Raw genomic sequence first — 23,317 nt, 5'->3', positions numbered from 1 at the left:
TTATGGTGGACTGTGCTGTCTGATCCATTCCCTTAAAAGGTCTATTTGGAAAGTAAAAGGCTTCCGTGAAGGGTGACGTGTTGAACCCCCCCCTCCCCGAAGCAATCCTCCTCCCTCCTCGGAGCAGCGGTAGGAGCTTCGGGATGCCTTTTGAAGACGGAGTACTGAAACAACGTGCGCGTCGTCTCGGCTTGTTTTTGATTAGACCACCTGAGCTGTCAGCTCTGAGACGCTAGCTGCTTCGCTCCCGAGTTCATCCCAGAAATCCAAGAACTTCATGCTGTCTGTAAAATGCCATACTCCTCGCAAAGCGCCCACAAAGTGGATGTTTTACTCTTCTCTCAAAACTCCTGACTGTAGCATTGCATTGCACTGTATTGATGGATTGGAAAAGTGAAGGCTTTATCCAGCTCCAGATTTAATACAGCCCTGGTGCAGCCCATGAAAAGCAGTTGCTGCGGTAAACTCTGCTTCCTGTTGGTTTTGTGAAGGAGAACAGAAGAACTTTAACTCAGTTACTGGGAGAAAGAACTCAATCCCTGCACCCAGAGGGCACATTCTGCCTGTGTCCTTCCAAAAGCCCATGGCTTCAGAGCCAGAGATGCCGACTCTTATGCTATCTGCCTGGTAACCCATTGAAGACAACATAAATATAGTACAGTGTGTTATCTGCAAAGAGCAGCAATGAAATTGCATGGGCTTCAGTCGTTGTCTGCACTTTGACTTCCACAGTGTGGATGCACAGCATAGCTGCTGGCAAACAGCACAAGTTAAAGAACTCCTGGGACGGTAGATTTCCAGTGTGTGTTAACTCAGTGGAAATGTGTCATAACATTGTCACGGGTTTGAAATGATATTCAGACTTTCTTAAGAGGAATAGCGTTACTGGGCGTGAGGGATAAACCGTGGATGTTACCGTAGAATATTATGGTCCCATTTGTTTTTGCTACCAGTGACAGCAAACTAAATGGCTCACATCCATTAGCACCAGAATATGACCCACAGGCCTAGATCTCATTAACATAACACATGACCCGTGGCAAAATAGCAATATGTGTAGTGCTGTGCATGTGTGTGTAAGTGTGTGTGTGTATAACAATACAGCCAACAGAAATGAATGTTCAGTGGCACAGGCGCTTTTAAACACACAGCAACATATCATTTAATACATGAATAGCTTTCGGTAATGCAGCTCAGAAAACCATTAAAATGTAATTTGCCACACAAAGGTTTGTGGATGATGGCACTACAGTAGAACAAGCACTATTATGAATGTGGTTTAGCCAACAATTAATAATCATAAATCTTCAGTCAATTAAAATTATTCAGTTATTCTGTTAAATGTAACAAGGGGAGCGTGATGAGGTGTCGGTTGTTAAGAAAAATATAAATGAATTATGAGATGTGGATGTTCAGGTAGGATTTATTTTAGCTCAATGGCACCACCCAGTTAACAATGACTCTATTTTTTGTGCCGACTCCACAGAAACCCTAAATACCGAAGTAAAGGTCATGGATGAACTGTGCTCTTCCCTTCCTAACACTCTCTTCCTCTGCCTTCATGTCTCTGGCAATGCTTTTAAAGACCCGCGCAATCATCTTTGCTATTTTCTCTTTTTACACACAGATAAACAGCGACACACACACACACACACACACACACACACACACACACACACACACACACACACACACACACACACACACACACACACACACACAGATGGGGCCTGACTCGTGCCAGTCCAGTTACTGTAGCTAGCTCAGAATGTGACACCACTTACATAAACTGAGAGGCCTCTCCGCTAAGCTCCCACTGCGGAAGGTCACAGTGGAACTGATGGGCTGCTCAATCAAGCGGCCCACTTTACCCTTCATCTGATCAAAATCTGTTAAGTACACGCTTAATCCCGACTGTACATGGAGCAGGCGAAATGTCTCCGGCAGAAGGAAACGTAAAGTGCTAGAACGCCGCTGCCGAGCTGAAAACTGTGTGCTTATCAGTCAGCTACTTAAACATGATGGATTCAGAATGGTTGGAAATGCATGCAAAGTAGTCTCCTTAACAGTGAACTGACCATAAAGTCATTTCCCTCTGCATGAAATGAATATTCAGAAAGAATCTACCTGGTTCCTTGGCTTAATTGGCTTCACAAAGACAACCCTCAACAAGAATGTGGGTCTCATTCCTCCAGTTGTGCAGAGCTGGTGTCTGCTACTGCACATGTACAGTGCATACAGTAGGAGGAGTTGCAAGACTGATTGCATTGTCTGTCAGGTTGGTCTCGAGAGCACTGAGAGCTGGACAGGGCAGCGGGGGGGGGCCAGGAGCACGACGTCCTCCTTTGTGTAAGCAGCCGTGCAGCCTCGTGTGTCCAGATTATGTATGTAGGCAGTTCCTGGATGACAAAGGCCCTAATGCCCACATGACATGCTCCCCTGACCTAAATCTAACTGTGCACCTATCATACATTATGAATCGGTGCAGCTGGCACCACCGAGCACCAGCGCAGGCTGTCCATGAGCTCACTGATGCCCCGATGCCCCCGCTCCACCATCTACTGACTCATTAGGAGCATGCCCAAACATTGCTGGTGGGGGCTCACAGGCAGGTGGGGGCCACACGCATTTCTGACTCACATTATGACTTGTTGTGATGAAATTTATTCAACTTGATTGGGCCGGTGATTTATGCCATTTCGTTCAAGGCCAATTATATATTGTACATTAGTATGCACCAAGTAGAAAACAACTGACTACATTTGGCCACAATGATTTCAAGTGCAATGTAATAAATACAGGTGTGTCCTTATGATACGATGAGAACTAATTTTAAAATCAAAACACATTGTAACAGCCTCATTTTCAGAGTAAATCCATGTAAAATGCTACCGACTAACCAGGAGGCCCAGCAAACCCACCTGCACTATATTAAACCCCCCTGTGCCTGCTCATGACTAATTGTGTGTCCTGTGATTAATTTGGTGGATGGAGGCACAAAAAGCTGAAGTGAATGTTTATTGTAGTGTAACAATTAGACCTGCAGTGTGATTCATTTATCAGGCTGAATAACATGGGGTATTGTGTGTGTGTGTGTGTGTGTGTGTGTGTGTGTGTGTGTGTGTGTGTGTGTGTGTGTGTGTGTGTGTGTTTGCGTGTGCGTTCGTGCGTGTAGTAATGCTACTGTAGTTCCAGCATCGTGTGTTGTTGCCTCAAATTGAATTATTTTGTTATAAAACATTAAACGGCATTATACTAATGGAGCATGTGGAGAGGGAGGGAGAAGCCAGATGATAGCTTAAAAGCTCCCTACATCACTTATCTGTCTGTCTGCAGCCGTCTTGGTCACACACAGCAGCATAACACTGCATGTACTGTATTTGTTTAATTGGTTTAATAACCCTGAGTACAATGGTACAATGTAAAGGTTCTATATGGTGGCGAATTGTAACTCAGAATAGCAGAATGTTTTTTTTCTTTTTCAGACTCAGTAATCTGTTGTGTTCCTTCATCTACTATCAAATAATACGTTGTAGGGTGCTGCAAAGGGCACGGCAAGGTGCAAAGCTTAAAGGCAGCAGGATTCCAGCGAGTTTTGAATCTGGCAGATGAGGCGCCTCAGTAATCTGTATTATCTGTAAACCCCCCCAGCCTGGTGATGAATATGGTCCAAACCAGTAGAGACGCTTTTGCATTCTTCTCTGTGGTCCATGCAGACGTATGAAGTTCTGACTGTCACTGCTGAATTTAAATGGGCTGCCGCACAACTGTGTGTGTGTGTGTGTGTGTGTGTGTGTGTGTGTGTGTGTGTGTGTGTGTGTGTGTGTGTGTGTGTGTGTGTGTGTGTGTGGATGAGCATGTGAGCTCGCCTCTGCAGAGCTGATTGAGGACACTTCTGTGTGTAGACTTCAATTACCTCCTGACAATAACGGCATTAATTGATTTATACCTGAGGCAAGATGAGGTTTTATATGTTGGCTTTCAGGCTGGTTCATGTTAATCGAGCATATGCGCACAATCAGTGTGGGCACATTGAAGTGTCTGGTCAACTCAGCTGAGTGATAGGCTGGAGATCATCAGTAAACCATTGTAGCGGATTTGATATTTGTCACAGACAAACAAACATTTGAGTTAACGGACCATATTTCATGAAAATAGATATTCAATGACTGTTAACATTTGACATATTTAATAGGTTTTCTTCTGATATTCCCACATCACCAGCCAGTGAAGTGCTCTAACAGAACAGTAACACTTGCTGGGATTCAGTCTGTCATCCTGGAGTCTCTGTCTCATTATTCTGAATCTACTGTAGCGACTCAGGGTTCAGGAGTGAGATAGAGCAGCTCGCCTAACGTTGGGGCCAAGTGGACACTAATGGCACTTATTCTACTGTAGTATAAGTGAAAACAAATCATCTTTCTTTTATTTTTTCCATTTCATTAAAAAAATGACTTGTGAGTTGAGGCTATAATTGGCTTTTAATATTCAATAAGCTTATTTATTATCTGTTATAATCTGAATTAGTGCTGCTTCGAGCCTTGAGCTCTAAACCAGCTAGGCTAACAGTTAGCATTTACCCAGCATGCCTGGCGTCTCATTAATGTGACAGCACTCTGAGGACAATCTTTAACACAAATTGATGCGTTGCTGCTCATGCAAATGTGTGTGTGTGTTGAACTCGCCGCTGAACGGTGACAGTGATTTCCGAACCACCCGTCTCGAGCCTCCCGAGTCTCATCTCCAAGCTCATTGATAATGAGCACAAGGCAGACGGGCCCATTGTCCCCCTCCGCGGCAGAAACGAGGAGCCGCGACAAAGGCTTCCACAGTACAGCTGTTAACACAGCCTGGACTGGTAATGAAACGACCCCGCAGACGCGAAGCCATATTCACAACGGCCTCATTGCAACCACCGTTATTCCAGGACCCTTCAATGCGAACGCTACCGACGAGGGAAAAGCCAACCGGCAGGAAGAGGACGGAGGGAGGAGTGAGGGACCGGGAAGAGGAGCTGCAGCAGGACGTGCTGACAGTTGCAGCCTGTCAGCGCACACACCATGGGATTGCGGTCTGTGCATGTGTGCCGGAGTGGGTGTGTGTGGTGTGATATATGAATATGCACTGCCAGCCGTCACATCCAGTCAAGACACATGTGAAATCTCTCTCTCTCTCTGTGTTAGAGCTCAGAGCAGCAGGAAATGTCATTGCTGCCTAGCAACCACGTGGTCGTGTGTGAGGCTATGGCAATGTGACATTTTTATTTTTTTTTCCTCCTTTGCCAATTTTCACACTTCCCCCCTGATACGAATGCCCAAACTAATCCCACGGGCCAGAGGCAGAGCTGCAAGTGGCTCTGGGGCATATTAAGGCGTGTGTGTGGCGGCGTAATTGTGCAAAGCCAAACTTTAGCTTTTTTTTTTTTTTTTTGTTCTTCAACAGTTACGCCAAGAAAAATAGCTACTGCATTATATGGCTGTGTAACATGTAGTGTGTGTGTGTGTGTGTGTGTGTGTGTGTGTGTGTGTGTGTGTGTGTGTGTGTGTGTGTGTGTGTGTGTGTGTGTGTGTGTGTGTGTGTGTGTGTGTGTTCAGCCTGGCTACCAAATTTTGCTACTGCACCGTAGGGTATTTGCCAAAACTTGTCGCATGCAGTGTCCGTTCCAGCTAAAACCTAGAATCACAATTATACAATTCAGACAGAGTCAAAGCCAAATATTTAAAAATTCTCCCTACAGATGACTTCATTTATCGCTTTTTTTTCTCTTGCTGTACAGTACGTTGAGGTGTGAGGGGATGATTTCTTGGGTCAGTGACTCCTCCACCTACACTTTCTCTGAGGGGGCTTCATTAAGCGCATTGCTCGATTTGTATAAGCATGCTTCTTCACGCGGTGATTGCATCCACAGTAATAAACCATACTGTAAGTATAAAGAATGCAGTGTGGGGTCACGAGGTTCAGGTGCCGTTTTGCCGGGTATTAAAGCGTGCGTCTGAACCACTCTGAGTGTTGGTGAGACTTGGATGCAGCGCGTATAGTTTGGTAAAAATGGTGTATTCATGTTTTAGTAGAGGTTCAGCTGCAGTTCAGGGAGGCAGATTGACCAGCAGCGTGAACAAGGCCCGGACCCCCGAGCAGGCGACGCAACAGTGGCAGCAGCGACGTCGAGGGGATTGTCTGCTTTTTTGTGGTGGCGTCTGACTTCGGGGGGAGGAATTTAGCGTCAGTGTTATGGATCCGTGCTGTCTCGCATTCAGTGGATGCTGCAGGGCAATGTTTTCCCACTGAAGCCTGTGAACAGAGGCTCGGCGTCGCCGCGGCCACACACACACACACACACACACACACACACACACACACACACACACACACACACACACACACACACACACACACACACTCCTGTCATATCTGAATGGAGGACGACCGACAAAAACACTACACACGTAACGTTTTGCGAGATTCACTTTGACAGAGTTGCTTCTGTTCCTTTTTTTCAACGGTTCAATGTTTGAGAGCAGTCTGCAGCAGTAAGTAAGTAATACTGTAAAATATCCACTTTGCTTATCGTATAAAGCCCATTCATAGCACATGCATCAATTATTAGATAATTCTAGACTAATAACTTTTGGAATTATTATTATACTTGTGGGATGACAGTTAGCGCCTCTAACTCTGAGGTCGTGTCTGGGAATGAGTTCTCCTCAAGGGAAGGACTTGAAGAATCTTTAGGTTAAAATGGAGCAAATGTTGCTTCGGACATAAAGACAAGGCCTGTGTGGGTCGGGTTCCAAAGAATGACACTGTGAACTCAAGTGCTGGATATGGGCCTTGGAGAGGGTCTGGCTCTTTGATTTAAGGTGGGGTTAGGAGTTTAGGAGTAGAACCACCGCTCCTTCAGCTCCAGCGTCGTATTGGGCTGCCAGGTTGGCACCTTTGCTTTGGAGGTGCTCCAGGCACGTCCAGCTGGAAGATCGTAGCCCTCATTCAGCCTTTGAAGCCCTCAGCAGAACCTGGAGAACGTGGCGTCTACCTACCCCACCTCCTGCCACCGTGACTGGGCTTCAGATACTGTAGGCAGTTGAAATGGATGGAGGGTATTGTGACACCCTCAGATGCTGCCGCTCATGACAATGGAGCGCCACTGGAAAGAAGCGAGGCTATTTCTTCAGGTTCTTTCTAAGCTGTCAAACACGCTTAGCGGACAGACACCTTAGAACCAAGGCAAAAACTGTTTCCGCTGCTGTCCTTATCTTTTTCTGACAAAAGTTTTCCAGGAAAAACTCCAATTAGCAGGATTCGTTTTTTGCCTCGAAAACAAGGCTCATTAAGGCTCACGTGGTGATGCGCATGGGGACAGGCCCGTGACCCATTTCGAGTATCAACCTGAAGTGGTGAAAGAGGGGCCCTGTGTGATGCAAATGCCGGCTGTCGGCGTTCAGCCGCTCCTGTCGGGCTCCGAGGACGACGCGCAGCACCGCAGAGACGCCGAGAAATAGAGCAGAACCGGCAAAATTAGTCCTTTCTCCGGTCTCCGGCACGGGCGGCGCCATCCGTGAGAGCACACGTTCAGGTGAGCACACGCAGAACGGGCCGAGACAAAGCGAGGGACGGTGAAAGTCGGGGGGAGGGGGGGGTCCGTTTGACGCGTCCGCCTGAACTGGAGCGTTCTGCCGGTCTGAATGGCGCCTGTGCTCCCTCCACATCGACGCCGCACACGGACATGACTGTAAAGAGGAGCTGTGACGGGGGAGCGTCATGGAGGAACAGCTGGCTACCAGCCACCTTCCTCTGTCTTCCCTTTCATTTGTGTCACGCTCACTGTCTCACTGCCTCCCTCGCCCAGTCGTCCTGCCCACAGCTCTCTCGCTCTCTCTCTCTCTCTGTCTCCTTCGCTTTCTTCAAAACAGTCGGCGGCGTGAAGGAGAGCCAGCCAGAAGAAATCCATAACCCACTCTCGTGCTTTCACCCTGTGTTCGCGCACTTGTGATGCAGATCATTTCTTTGGCGATGCATTATGAAGGAAAAGGAATAGGAATTGAGTTTTTAAAAAAATGGCTCTTCATGAATTCTGAGTTGTATTGACTCCGGTGTCATGGAAATTTCTCGGAACACCTGATGAATTTTGCATTTTTAAAAATGGCTACGCGAGCGGGAAACATGGATGGATGGGCTGCTGAATTAATGGCCGCTTGCTTGAATAGACGGATCAATGGAGAGTGAAAGGTCCAGACTCTGCCTGCTTTTAATCCCGAAAAGAAAAACGTTTTCTCTGTCTCTCTCTCTCTCTCTCTAGCCTTGCTCCACCCGTCCCATCCTCCACCCACCCGGTCCACCTGTTATGGCTGTTCTGTGTGTGTGTGTGTGTTTTATGCGTCTGTGCACATTAATCCCGTGTTCATCACCCTTTGGCACACTAACCTTAGTCTGGACTAATCCAGATGAAACCTTTGCGTCTTTGCATTCAAAACGCACTGCGTGGAAGCCAGTGTTCGCGCAGCCTCCATTGTTTTAGCTCAAAGCCAGCGGAGGCCTGTTTCCCCTCCCTGCGTGTGCCAGTGCAGACATCCAAGGTGTCTTCTACTCTAGCTCCAGGCTGGCCCTCCCTGTAAATGGAGCAAAAACGACTTCATTTTACAAGCGCAGCGCTCGGCTGGTTAAAGAAAGGACAGTGAACAATCCAAGGTTCCTGCAGGGCACCGAGGCTGCTTGTTGTGCTTTAGTTGCTCCTTATTTTTTTATTTTTTTAAACTGTAGAGTCGCGGCAGCAGAGGCAGGTTATCCTGCATCCACGCGTGGTGCCACCAGCCAGCTGGCTTAACACTATTGCTGCTTTACAGAGGCCCCAGTTGTACGGCGTCTGAGCCAAGGGGCTGACATAGTTCACAGCAGTCACACTGACTGAAGCGCGCAGAGGTGAGCAGTCATTGTGGAGCCAGATGGTGACACGGAGCGGTTATTTATAGCCCATCGGAGAGGAAAAGGTGTGAGGAACAGACCAGCGGAAGAAAGGGGAAGAGAGCAATAATAGCGGCGTCTCGTCTATGATGCGTGCCTGTCGGCCGCATCGATCCGCGGCGGTGGACTCGCCCGCTCCACCGCCATCACAGCCAATCACAGCGCTGCAGGCGAAAGCGCGTCCGCCGCCAGTTCCGCGGGCCAATTATGTCAGGATGAACCGTATGCCGCCCTCAGTAAATCAATACGTGATATTTGTTTTGGGTTCATTCGAGTGGGGTTTAAGTGTAACCCACGCGGCGTCTGATAACGACCTCCAATTCAATGGGCCATTTTGCTGGTAGTCGCCCATTTCAGAGTGACAAACGTACTTAGGAGGATTAAGATAATATTTAATAACGCAGCCTTTTTTTTTAATATTTTGTTAGCCATTCTGGTCATGCAGCGACTCAACTGAAGCCCATTACTAGAACACATTAAGGCTCATCATATTTTGTTTTCATGGCTATTCTACTCCCTCCTCTTTGCAGCGCTGCGTATTATGAGAGATCATTTTCTCAAGCGGGCGTAATGAGTCAAACATGTTTGGCCCAGTCCGCCGTGTTGTAACCGAAGCTGCATTATTCTGCCATGCGCGCTGTATATTAATACTTTTGTCCTGATTTACTGCGTTTTTATTTCACAGCATGAAGTGGAAAGCTGCTGCCGCGCACGCTGGGGAGCAACATTAGTTGGGGGAGATGTTTTCTGTGCCAGCGACGGGCAGATGGCAAACGATGCAATGCAGAAAAGATTTCACCAAAACAACTTTCTGGAAGCGGCACATGTAAGTTTGCTACAGGCAACAGACAGACTGTGTGGATTCCACAAATCTATGTTGTATTTTTTCAAAACTAAAAGCTACAATATCACACTTTTACTGTAAGATGGGTGAATAACAGTTCACTGCCATGTCGTCGTTCTCTGCTACGTCACCATGTGTCCATTTCCAAGTTTCTTTGCTGCCTAACGGGCTTTTTGTGGCGTCCAGGAGAAGAGTCAGTTCACCTGAATGGAAGTCATGTGTAGGTTAAGCTTATACTAAAGTCTACTGGGGAGACCAGAAGCATCCTTCTCTGAGTAACACCTTTTGAAATATACATAATAAACGTTTTAAGCTTCAACAGTAAGATTATGTTGGGTTTTTTTTAATAGTGGCTTTAGGATCCCTCCGTGACCAAGTTTTAAAAAAGCCCTACTGCTCATTTCAGATAAGGTATATTCATCTATTTTAATGGAAGCTTCTTACGCAACACACACTCCCTCGGCCGTGTGTTGTTTGATTATGTAACGATCCTCAAGGTGCAGGATAACGTGCAGAGCTTATGTTCATCTGCAAAACTATAGGTGGTAAAATAAACATTAATACTAATATGCTGATATCATGGTAAAGTGCTCTAATGATTCTGGGGGTTTTAGCAAAAGCAACAGGTCGTTAACTGGGAAGCAGCAACTCAGCTGAGTGGCACAGCATATTATATTCCGATTAAATACAGAAGTAAATTTAAGCAGCCACGTTCTCCAGCGAGTTTCTTCAAGCGTCCCCATCTCCAGCATTAGGTTCTTCAAGCTTTTAATGTTATTTCTATTTGGATCTTCACATTTTGCCTGACAAATCTGTGCAGAATAAATCTCCCAGTGATGGTAAAACTGATGCTGAGATGCTAAATACTTGAAAGCTACAACTGACAGGTTAGTGCTCTTCTAAATTAGTTATACTGATCTTCCTTGTTTCGGAACCCAGTCGAAAAACACTAATGTATCAGCGCTGACAGTCAGACTATGGTGCGTGACTCCAGCAAACGAAGACTTCGGCGATCCGTGATAATCTGTCACCACACAGCAGCCAGGTTAAGCATCTGCTCAGCAGTTGGGAGCCGAGGTGCCTTTTAAGACGGGCGCTGGGTACAGTTAGCCCGCGGTGGGCTACGCTCACACCAGCTCCACTCAGAGCTTTCCACGGCCCAATTATTAGTGACTAGAGAAGACAAAACCCACGACGACGAGGGAAGAGAAAAGATAAATGAAAAAGGACAAAGCAGCAGAAGAAAGGAAGGGAAGAAGCAGCAGAGACGACAGAGGCAGGAGAGGGATGAGTTGTTTATGAGCCGCCCAAGGAGAGGTCAGCTGTGGCCGGTAGACACTCGTTAATCTGTCATTACTCTCATCAGGCCTCTGGCACTGCCACACTGGCACCGCGCGCGTGTGTGTGTGCGCGCTCGCAGGAGCAGTGAGTCTGATTGGGATTCTGGTCGCTGGCTGGGGAAAAGCTGAGTCACCATGGCGACCTGAAACTGAGGAGAAGAGCAGAGGAGACAGGCAGCTTAAGAGGATGGGAGCGATGGAAGAGAGGAGCAGAGGGAGAGAGGGAGAGAGAGAGAGAGAGAGGGAGAGAGAGAGAGAGAGAGGGGTCTGAGCGCTGGTGACACGGCGGCTCCCTGCGTGTGCACTTCAGCTGTTCAGCTGTGAGCGCGTTACACAAAAGGCCCAGCGCATTGTTGGGAAGGAATGAGGCTTTGTATTACTAAGCCGCCGCTTATTCACCTCCAGCCGTTCTCCTCTGATAGATGCGGCTGGAGAAGTGCTTGTGGCCAACTTGCAGCCATTGAATTTAAACTGAAACTCGGTGTGACACGAACAAATTTCCACCAAGTAATTTGCTCCTTTTAAGCAAATTAGCGCGGGGCTTCTGGGCCCCAGACGAGAGCTGGAGCTCAGCGAGGACGTTCAGAATGATTTTAGGAAACTAAAAATAACGCCGGGTCGGAGTCGTACTGGTGCTGTAGCACGCAGAGATAAGAACGCTTCCAGTCTCATCAGGACAAATTAGGAAACTGGGATATTATTGTACATGTTCACCGTGCACTGAAATGAAATCACAGCATGAAGATGCGGCGGCGCGGTGTTGATAGAGCTACAGTACAGCATGTGAATTCCTCCAGGATCCGCTCTGGTGTGAGATTTGGTTTTCTCATGCCAACGTGATCCTGACAACGCGGTGGGCTGCGTTCCCGTCCCACTGGAATCCTGCGGGACCCCCGGGATTCAACGGGTTGTCAGCCTGTCAGCGGTGCAAAGCCACAGCGATAGCACCAGCCACACACACACAGCCGTATTGTGTGTTACAGTAAGATGGCCTCTATTTTACCAGATGTTCACTTGTGCTTTTGTTAGTTTATGTGATGATGCGTTCAGTGGTCACATGCTCTTTGGGGAAGAACCTCCATTATTGGTTATATTTGTTGGCCTGATTCGAACATATCGTATGGGCTGAGTTAACTGGTGCCCCTGACCTTCCTCAGGCTCCACAGAAACTCTAATGGACGCATAGAGACGGAGTCTTCCCGTCTTCCAAGACGAGGTCGGCATTAATAGATCTGAGTGCTTGTAGCCAATGGACTCAAGCCCGCAGCCTCATAGAGGACGACTGAGACACGTGTGGTGCTGTTATCACTTTACCGAGTCGGCTTTTTACCAAGTGCGGAACTCTTTAAACCTGTTTTTATATCATGAATACAGGGTCGGACTCTATCAGCACATTTTCTACGATTAAGATTAATGAACTTACTGCAGATCACAGAGTTCAGTCATTACAGCTGTAATCACACAGTCAATCACAGCTGTTTGACAGACAATATATCAAAAGTGCCCGCTGGCCTGAACTCAAAGGGCGATTGCTCCCTCATATCTGAGTGACTTTTATGACATCTGAGCAGACAAGGCGCACTCACACATCTGTGGACAGCTGAAACACTTTGCCGCTGCAGACATTGATGCCTCAGTCACTGGCTGTAATTGATTTTCTTTTAAGGTGTAAAAAAGGTTTCAAACTCCAGTATTGATGTAACCTGAATTTAACAAGAGGAGCGAGCGTGTGAATGTGCACGTGTTCAAGAGACAAGTACAGAGAGAGAGAGAGAGAGAGAGAGAGAGAGAGAGAGGCTCTGAAGTGGGTGAAGACGAGATTCAGTGAGTGAAAGAGAGACTGACAGATGTTGTGAGTACAAACTGTATAGACACAGTGTAGGCTGTTCCAGTAGAATAATGGGAGTTAATGGGGATCAATTGGTAAATTACATGCTGCACTGATTACCAATCCATAAAGTGGCTGCTCTTACACACAACGCGAAGGAAGAAGGCCGTCCCAACTGTGTGTGTGTGTGTGTGTGTGTGTGTATGTGTGAGGGAGAGGATTAGACCCACATACAGCCACACTGTTGTGTGTGTGAGTTTATTTGAGCAAACACACACACACACACACACACACACACACACACACACACACACACACACACACACACACACACACACACACACACACACACACTGTGTGCAGTGACAAATGAGTCTCTGCCTATTGCAGCACTAAATAAGAAGACAACCGGACCTTTTCGTGCTGAACTGCAATACTTGAATTGGAAATAGGTTTTCTACATGTTTCCTGTTATTCATCAACGCCAGAGATTCTATGCGAGAGTTTCAGGCATATTTCAGCCTAAACCAGTTCTGTAAAAACAAAGGTTAAAGGATGCAACAAGACACAGGGAAGGACTTCTCTTCCTGCAGCTTCGCACTGTTTTGCCATCATGCATCCAGACATGACAAGGGGTGGTTAACACTGTGTACGCTGTCAGGGAGCGACTGTACGTCTCCTCCGATGATAAGTGCGCACCGTCTGATGCAATCAATGAGCTTTGATGTATTTCACGTGTTTACCTCCTTGAGAGTATTAACTCGCATTCACACAGCCACATCCACAGTGCACACGAGGAGCGAGTTTCCCGAAGACTGATACAGACGACAAGCTCATTATTCATTTCTGGGCAAATGCCAATAGGACATGTAATGAGAGAAAACCAAATTGCTGTGTTTTCTGCTGGATTCTTCAAGAGCAAAGACAACACCCAAAGGCTAAACAGCAGCTAAAGCCGCGGCTTTGATAAACTAAAGGGATTCTTTGTAGTTTTCTATAGCTGCTGGTGTTTGTTTACACTTTAGGAGCTCTAACATTTAATTATCTTTTGAATGGAAAAGTCTGGCGATAAACGCGGGTGGCGAGTTAATCCACAAGCAGCTACTGTACTGCATGTGCTACCTTAAAAGCTGCTGAACAAAGCGTTGCGTTTTGAATTCCAGACTCCAGGTCATCAATTAAATAATCCATTATCACCAAATGTCAACATATGTGGAAGATTACAAGTTGTGTAATTAATAATACATGCGATGATAACAGCTGGGATCAAATGTTGCTCAGCGCCTGCAGTCGCAGCAGCGGTCTGCACGTGCACTAGGGTGTGTGTGTGTGTGTGCGTGTGTGTGCGTGTGTGTGTGTGTGTGTGTGTGTGTGTGTGTGTGTGTGTGTGTGTGTGTGTGTGTGTGTGTGTGTGTGGAGTAGCACACACATGCGCCTGCCAGCTCATTGGCAGTCGGCTGAATATCGCTTTATATTTCTACCACAATGAAATAATCATCACCTGGTGCCGAAGATAAACCACTTGCCTTCTCTCAACTCCACATCGGGTCTGTTTATCCTTCCTGTGTCTCACCTGAAGCGAGGCTTTGGAGCTGACTTTGATATGAGAGTGAAATAAATAAATAAATAAATAAACACGGGGAGGGAAGAGAAAGAAGTGGAGAAACGCAGGAAAGTCGTTTCCAAATGCTTGTACTGGAGCTTTAAGCTGGAATGTGGGACAAATTGTGAAATGAGAAGATAAAACCTGCTCTGTTTTAAATGGTACCAACAATAATTTGACTTCACATTTACACTAATAGTCACAAGCTCACATTCCCATAATAAGACTGCCGCTCATAATTATTGAAACCAATTTGCTAGTAGATAATGTTTCTTTAAATTCTTAAATTAATAATCCCAAGTGTTAAAAACTCTTTAATGCTGGATAGTTGGATGTTTAATGTGAACCCTGATTTCAGGCAAAAGGAAAGATGAGACACAAAGTCTTTAAAGAACATACAGAATCGATCTTCTTTACCACACGCTCTCAATGAAAATGAAAAATAAAAAAACTGGTTTAATCTGCACTGTACTCCATCTATTATGTATCCTTATTGCAATTGGACGTTAACTACTATAAAGGCACACAAAAGGGGGAAATGGGGATTCTGACGCATATTGATGCCTCATTTGAATACAGACCCAATTTCATTGTGCTTTTTATGAAAAATGAATTAAAGAGAGAGGGAGGGAATGAAAGATGTTACCTTTGGTTCAAAGTCACAATGAGTTCCTGTGATTATTTAAACCCCAGGAGATCCGCATCAGAGAAAAGCCACCATAAAGAAGATTTCATCTGCGGCTTCTGTGATCTTAAAGTCTGCGCTTTATGTCAGCGAACATTATTCCTCAAAGCTCCCACGCACATGCAGCTATTGTGGAGAATCAGGGTGATTTTCCTATTTAATAAATATGTAAATCTCAAAATAAAACATGACGGTGTTCGGAAACAGCTGTCCGGTGTGACAGACTCAGCAGAATTCACTCCGCAGTCAGATTTGCTGTGCTCCTGATCGGTCTCCTCCTCCTCAGCAATTATTGAATTATTCATTGTTCACTATAGATTATTCAGATAAACCCACTTTGTTCAAATCCTTAAGATTTTCATTATATCAAGCCCCATTTTGATTCTATTTATCACTGACATATTGTCAGCTGTGGCTCGCCAGCGGATTTGCATTCAAATGACCTGCACTGTGGTTTTAATTCAAATTGCGCATTCACAGGGGGATTAAGAGCAAAAGCACAGGTACAAGCACGTAAAGTCAATCGCTGGAAGACGGAGGCATTATTTGTGGTGTGTACAGCAACTTTCAGCCACTGACTATACATTGTGTTGTGAGGCTCACTTCAAAATGCAGCGTCATAGCAAGATATTGCCCAGTCAGGGCTGTGCACCTCTGAACAATGGCTGAATCCAATAGATGGGTGTATTTAAATCATAGGCAGCCCTAGAGGTCAGCATTGATGCCAGTGACTTCCTCCGTTACCTTCTGTTACCTTGTCTGTAAGTTGAGAAAAAGACAAATCAATGGAAAGCGACATAAAAAGCTGCTCTGAGTTGAAAACCCTTTGTGTAGTAAATGCACTGTAGCTACTTTGGATAATGCAAAAATATGAAACAGGGCTGTTTAGCATGTTTTGTTTACCACATCCATCCATACATTTACTGTGCTTTCATAGTTTGGATGCTTTCAGTAATGGAATATGATAAAAGGATATGTAAATAGTTCAGATGAATCCTGCAGCACTGTTGTTGTCTCCACATACATCCTCACACAGTGTCTCCAAACAGCCACTTTGTTTTCTAACATTATGACCTATTGCTTCGTTATATAATGTGCTCAGTTCATTACTCATCCTCCTTGAGGGAAAAGCCAATTATATCATTATTTGGGAGACGATTATGACTGCGGCCGTCCTGGGCTGGCAAGGTGTGCACCCAGCAGCAACAATATATGTCACATGGCCGTAGATCTTCACGGGGTTATTATAGGATGGCGGCGCGCTACGACTTTATTATGAGAGGTGCCAGCGCACGGAGTTGGCACCGCAGCACAGCAGCTGGGACCAGGACGACAACAGCTGCCGCAAACACAAACACAGACGCGCACACAGAGTGTCAAGCCTGTAAATGCCGGACATCATTGGAGTGAAGCTAAAGAGAATACTGGGAACACTTACACACACACACACACATACACACATAAACGATGTCTGGAGCCAGGACATCTACTCCCATTAGACCAATGGGAGTTTGCCTGGTCAGTGCAGGTTTAAAATGCGGCCATCTTGACTCCCACAATGGCCGCTGTCCTTCACCATAGCCGTCGCTAATAGCTCCAACTTGTGGAGAGGAGACGTCCTCGAGACCCTGACTGACACAGAGCAGCCTGAGTGGGAGGCCCCGGCCAGATGCCTGACCTCGCACAGGCTCGGCCGCTCGGCTAAAGCGGGTAATGATCCTCGGTGTCATTTGTCAGAGCCACAGTCTGTTTCATGAACTTGTCGGTAGTTTGTGTAGAGAAAATGAATAATCCTCGTTTATTTGTTGGTCCAAGGCTCAAGCAAAGAGCTTCACTGTTTATATACAAACAAGTGGGGTTTGATAGTGACTGAGATCCTTGTGCATGTATAGCTGTCCACCATGATTGTGCAGTGTGTACATGTTAGACCTCAGAAGCTCCCTGTTTACCTGTAGAATACACATATATACACAGCCCACAATTGAACAGTCGGCCACCATCTATTGGAGCAGAGGCCATCGCATCAAGTGAGCAGCCGTGTGTGCGGCGGGACTCACAGGCCAGAGGCCGTATACACACGCACGTTATTATACAATCTGAAGTTTTATTTGACTCTGCTGATGTGGGAGAATAATAGCATTAAACAGAGTTTTAATGGGTTTCTAATGGAGCGCTAGGTTGTTGGGTGTCAGCATCTACGTAGCTGCCATTAACGCTACTTCACCTTTTGGCACTTTGCATAGTCATTAGCCCTCCGCCATGTTTGCTGCTACCAGCTTTTTCACACGCACGCACACCAGACGCAGCCTCTCTGCATCTGTCAATCAAAGCATCATCAAATATGCACCAGGAGCCTCAGCGCTGCCGGTAGAACGGGGAAAAAGTGTGTGTGTGTGTGTGTGTGTGTGTGTGTGTGTGTGTGTGTGTGTGTGTGTGTGTGTGTGTGTGTGTGTGTGAAAGCTTACATGTGAACAGAACGACTGCATACATGCCTGCCGTGTGTGTGTGTGCGTGTGTGTGTGTGTTACATGCGCATCGTCTGTGATCTGCGTGATAAACAGCACCCAGCAGCTGATCCTGCTCGCTGCCACCCTCACATTCATATTCAAAGAAGCTAACCCACATTCTACTCTGCCGAGCTCTGTGTTGACTGGAAGGTGGATTTACGCTCCCGAAGCTGAACTAGAAGGCTGCTCAAAATATAAGAGTAGCTGCGGGATCATTAAAGTGTAACCGAATCTCCCCCAAATACGGAATCCACCAGCCCCAGTAACACGATTATCCACCTAGTTTCCTTAATCGCCTCTGTTTCTGTGGCCTGCAACAAACACAGGAACGCATTGCCTCTTCATTTTCTCGCTTGCTGGCTTGTATAAACTACCCTTTAGAGCACAGTTGTCCGGGGCCGATTACCCTCTCACGTCTAATTATTTGCGCGGCCGTCGGGCCGGCGGGCGGCGCGTCAGGTGAGCCGTTTCAAACCAGCGGGCTCTGTCCTTTTAGCCCGCGCTAATAAACACTCGGGGAACTGCTGAGAGGGCTGAGAGCTTGAATGTCCCTTCCCAGCTGCTGTTTTCAAAACCGATGACAAGGTTAAAATTTATTGCTTGTAATTCCGTGAAGTAGGTGTAGCTGCAAATGAGTTCACGGTGACACGCTCCCACCTATTGTCCTTTCCATATAAAGCGGCGGGTTAAGGAGCATGCATTACATCCTACATAGTGCTAAACGTTCCCTGTTGTTAAGCCCGAGGGATGTGAGAAGACTTAGAAGTGCTTACCAGCGCTTCTGAATTATCTTCTCTAATTACACTTTTGTGTTGGCCCTAACATTATTTGCGGTGTTCACTGGTTCGCACACACAAGGTGTGGAATGGAGGCAGAGCAGAGGAGCTGGACACTCGCTCAGACAAAGCAATAGAAAGCCATGGTCCACTCGCTGGGGTCTGGCAGCTCTACGTTGATGCTGAAGATCAGGGAGATTATTTTAGGGAAAACTATCATTTAGTTAATTGAAATTCAATAAAACCAAGATGGCTGCTGCTACTGCAGCTGTTCTGTGGAGGTTCTGTTGATATAAAACAGAACAGCTTAGGAGGAAAGAGCTTTCTGTGCTTCTTTACTGCTCTGTTTTCCTCCTCCTTCATTGTTGACTTAACACAAATAAAGCCCTATACTGTTTTTTTATGTCAACACAGATTACAGCCATCTTGTTTGCATATATATTTTTTTCTGGAACTGTCACTGCACAAACCCAAGTGCAGGCTCTCTGCCAATATTCAGCGTGGACTTTATGCGGCGGCCCAGTGACCGACCCACACAGTGTGAGCATGTGGGATGGTCGCTCGGCGCCCAGATTTAAAAAGGCGAAGCACATGAACGAACAGCTCATATTTCAGAAGCAGTCGTCTGTAATACACAGACGGTGTCATGACTCGGACCGAAACCTTTCACATATGACACAAACGAACACACTCGTACCACACGTGCACACGAGGAGAATATTGTGATAGGAATGCGTTTTAAATAGAAACAAAGACACACACGAGCACACGAGACTAATTACATCTGTTGTATAATCGGTTGTGAACAAGCTGTGAGGTTAATGCAGTCCTGTCAAATTCCTTTTATTCCATCACAGCAAATTAAGAAATCATCAGCAATCTCTGTTCCTTTCACCAGTCAAATGCTCCAATTTCCAAGGGCACATTTTCTCCTCCTTTCAATCTGCAGCTCCTCTCGCAGATTGCGTTCCACGCCAGAAGACCGCGCTCTCCGCAGGCCTCGTCAAACACCGGCCGTCGGGAGGTGATGCAAACGTAAACACTAGCATCAGAATGTGTTGCGCAGAGATTTCCTGAGCCGCTCGGCATGAAAGGAGTTGTTGATAGATAGTATCGTAGCAGGCATTTATTGTTACCCGCAGCACTGGAGGATGGCAGGTGTCAAAATTAGTGCTGGACTGCAAAGATACTGGAATCTCTCCCGAACAGTAAACATTAAAAGTGAGTGAGTCACTGATGGAGGGACTAAACAAACAGCAGCGCGCTGACAACATAAACAACCAGAGCAAGCACAACGGCAGCGAGAGACAATATGAACCACTGTGTCCAAACCACATTCAAACCTTTAATGTGTAATAGGTAGAAGTGAGTCCTGCTAAGCTTTATTGCTTTTAATTCGGCCTGGTGTTTGTCTGCTCCAACGCCTGCAGCGTGGAGCGTGCAGGAAAATTGAATGTAAGCACAAATATGCCGGTGAGAGGCAGCAGACTGATAAATGGCAACGAGCACAGAATCATAGATCACTGTGCCCTAGTAATATGAAACTCTAGACACACACACACACACACACACACACACTGGCTTAACTATGCAACACAAGTAAATACCGCGATTTAGAAAAGTAGACAAAAATACACAAGAGTCACTGACAACACGAGTACAAATTACCAAATCACAGTGGAAGCAAGTGATGCAAAGATGAGGAGAAGCCAAGTGGAGAAAAACGGCAGGAGGAGTGGATGGAGATGGAGCAGAGCGTCCATCCATCATGGCGCGATGCCTCTGTCAGACACGAGTAATAGATGGGGAGAGATAGAGGAGAGAGCAGACACTCCTCTTCAATCTATCTCCATGCTCTATCTGGGTTCACTTGTCAGGTCTGCTCCATCACCGCCGACCAGGACAATTAAGGGGGAGCTGAAGGGGTACAGTTGCACCCAAACACACCGACAGAGTCCCTCCAATGCATCACCAGTGTCACTCCACCCAGTGGTGGGTTTTTCTATGTCTTTGGTATCAATGCATCACCTTTAAATTAAATCTTGTATTAATGGTTGTGAAAGTTTCAATCTATTCATTATGCAGAATCAAATCAAGCTGGATTTGGCCGCTCCTTCCTACATGTTGCCGTCTGCGTTCCTCGGTGGATCCTTTTTCCCGTTCTATAATTAGACGAGCCGCTGCACTTTGGAACAACCGAATCTCCATATTTGCCACGCGGCGCGGCTCTGCCACCGCCGCTCCTGCCGGCGTCCCCCCGGCGTGGCCATTAATAATGGAGCGTGCCGGTGGGCCGCCGTGGTCATGAATTATGCTCCTTAAAACGGCGCGGGTGAGTTTTAATGCAGCGCTTTATCCGCGTGCCCAAATGTGAACAGACGTATTAGTGTGGGTTCAGCAGAGTTGTTAAGGAGTCAGGATTAGGACTAATGTGTTTACCAGTCAGGACCAATCACGTCAGCGCCTCCCGGCCCCCCGTTAGAGCGGTTTGCGCCACAGTGGCAAACTTGTCCAAGATTAAAGTTCCCAGAATGAGCGAGGCCTCTGCAGTGGCGTGCACTGTATCTGTGCCACATCTCCCCAATAGCTGGCCGCCGTCACGAAATAAAGGAAAAGCCTCGTGCAACCTAGTTTCAGTGGTAGGAAACAGGCCCAGAGAAGATGCTGCACCGGCGCGTCTTCACAGGCGGGAACCAAAGAGCTCTAAGGGCGTTCAGCACATCCGCACACACCTGTTAAACACAGCAAACCCCTCCACTGGACACGACGCGTGACACCACAGCATGAAGCACTGGCCCCCAACACGTTCTAAAGGCGTGTTATGCAGAGATTAAATGTAGCTCAACATGTGTCTAAAATGCAAACATTACTCAGTAATTCTGCTTCAGTCTGTGACTCGATGTGACAGGAACAATTGAAATAAAGCATAGTCACAATCTGCTACTTCACAAAGGAAAAGTTAAAGCAGGATGATGATAAAACTGTGGTCCCCGGAGAAGTTTTGAAACATGCATGGTGGTGGTTTAGCTCAGCAGTGTTTCATCCTTCTAGTGGATTCATTCTAATTCCAGGCCGCTTGGCATTCAGCATGCAGCCCTCTCTCTCTCTCTCTCTCTCTCTCGCCTGGCGTCACCCCTCCCCTTCCTTTCTTCAGCTCTCCTTCTACCCCCCCCCCCCCCCCCCCCCCCCCCTTCAGCAGCATCTCTCCCCCTCTCCTCCCTGTTGAGGTGGGATTGCGCCACTGAACCAGCATCTGGTGCCACACACACACACACACACACACACACACACACACTTAGAGGAACAGTGTCGGCATTTAAACCCCCACCGTAGCCGACAGCCAGTCCAGGTGCTGAGATCCCGGAGACACGCGTTGGGACGTTAAAAATATAGACGTGCGCGCTGCCATGTTACAACCTTGACTCGTGGAGTTTCATGGTGAATTCTTCTCAGCTTATGCTTGGGCATTTGCTCTCAATTCGTTCCCCCTCTTCTTCTTTTGACTCAGCCGGTCTCCTCCCACACTGCTCCTCGCCTCTTTCTCCTCCTCCCTCTCATCTGCTTCACTCAAACGCTAAATGCACTTTTAATTGACCTGCTTTGTTGAGTAAAGGTCACTTTGCCCCCAAAAGCCGCTCACGTCCCATTTTCCTCACTTCAGTCTTCCCTTCCCATCATCTCGTCTTTTCTTCCGGCCGTCCTTCCTTCATCCACAGCTTTTTTTCTGTCCTTGTGTCTCTTGAAACTGTTTTGCGTTAAACGGAAAGAAGCAGTGAAGCAATGTTGAAGTGTCTGCACGTCAGCGTGTGCATATATAGAATCTGCGTTGGAAGCACCACTGCATAAGCTAACTGGTACCTGCAGACCTCTGCAGAGCTCCCCCACAGCGATGAAAGACTGTTTTCCTTCTTTCTCTAAAACTCATTGAGTTTCTCTGTGTGAGTTCCATTTCTTGTCAACTCTCTCTCTCCCTCTCTCTCTCTCTCTCTCTCTTTCTGTCTCGCCCATACAGACACATCAATCAATTAGACACTGCACTCCTCCAGAATTTACACTTCTCTTTAGCTTCATTATTCCTTCTGACAGTGACAGAATGAGAGGTGCTGTATTTTGCATGGCACCACCTATAGACATTTTCATTGTAAAAATTGAGTTCAGAAAGGTCTTATATCCCTTTTTCCAGCTGATTACACGTTATGATGATTCACGACCATCGAGGAGTCAGACCTTTGGCACCGTGTAATCCATTATATGGCTTTATCAGTACAGAAAGCCCCGTGTTATGTTACTATAATATAAGAACTAGTTAAAATGCTTTAATTCTGTGTTGTTAGATCAGCTCAATAGCTTTTTTTAAATGAATTCTTCCTCTCTCCCTCTTTGTCTCATTAGGCTGTAAACATGATAAAGAACTCTGCACTGTCAGCTCCTACAGAACGAGACAAAGTGCGGAGGGACTCTCGCTTTTCAATTTCCACCGGCCGTCTCTCACCTCCGCTGCACTCAATTCAGAGGAAAACAACACCCGCCAATTTGATAATGTGAGTTATAGCCACCTGAGCGATAGGCCGGCGACGCACGTATGACCGCGCCGTGCAGACATCGCACACAAAGGGCCGCTCGGCAGTTTCCTCACACTTCCCAGCTTTGTGTTATCCCTCCTGTATGTTTTCTGAAACCTTCAGCCTAAACCTTGGTAAGCCAGCGAGATCAGGAAGCCCTGCTTAGCCTGTTTTCATGCTAAGAATCACGGTCAAGCGGGTCTGGAGCCTCCCA

The 23,317-nt window shown here is 46.7% G+C and overlaps 1 protein-coding gene and 1 long non-coding RNA gene across 16 annotated transcripts in view; one reads left to right on the top strand and one right to left on the bottom strand.

The window, feature by feature from the left end:
* The window catches only part of LOC114868382 (uncharacterized), a 129,734-nt gene that overhangs the window by 91,649 nt on the left and 14,768 nt on the right, over positions 1-23,317 (top strand). The window contains exons 3-4 of one of the 4 annotated variants that reach the window (XR_008696387.1): positions 22,934-23,082; positions 23,227-23,317. The exon at positions 23,227-23,317 is cut by the window's right edge and continues 203 nt beyond it. The exons of 2 other annotated variants lie outside the window; for them this stretch is intronic. This is a non-coding gene — a long non-coding RNA (uncharacterized LOC114868382). The remainder of the gene's footprint in view (positions 1-22,933; positions 23,083-23,226) is intronic. One more of the 4 variants, XR_003788022.3, reaches the window with a different exon arrangement.
* The window catches only part of zgc:172282 (leucine-rich repeat and fibronectin type III domain-containing protein 1-like protein), a 107,288-nt gene that overhangs the window by 79,962 nt on the left and 4,009 nt on the right, over positions 1-23,317 (bottom strand). For 3 of the 12 annotated variants that reach the window (XM_055513761.1, XM_055513762.1, XM_055513767.1), the window contains exon 3: positions 8,422-8,606. The exons of the other annotated variants lie outside the window; for them this stretch is intronic. The gene's annotated coding sequence lies outside the window, so the exon portion shown is untranslated. The remainder of the gene's footprint in view (positions 1-8,421; positions 8,607-23,317) is intronic. 12 annotated transcript variants of the gene reach the window in all.

Source organism: Betta splendens, chromosome 13 (genome assembly GCF_900634795.4).
Source record: "Betta splendens chromosome 13, fBetSpl5.4, whole genome shotgun sequence".
Classification (NCBI taxonomy): domain Eukaryota; kingdom Metazoa; phylum Chordata; class Actinopteri; order Anabantiformes; family Osphronemidae; genus Betta; species Betta splendens.
This window is presented reverse-complemented; position numbering and strand designations above follow the sequence as displayed.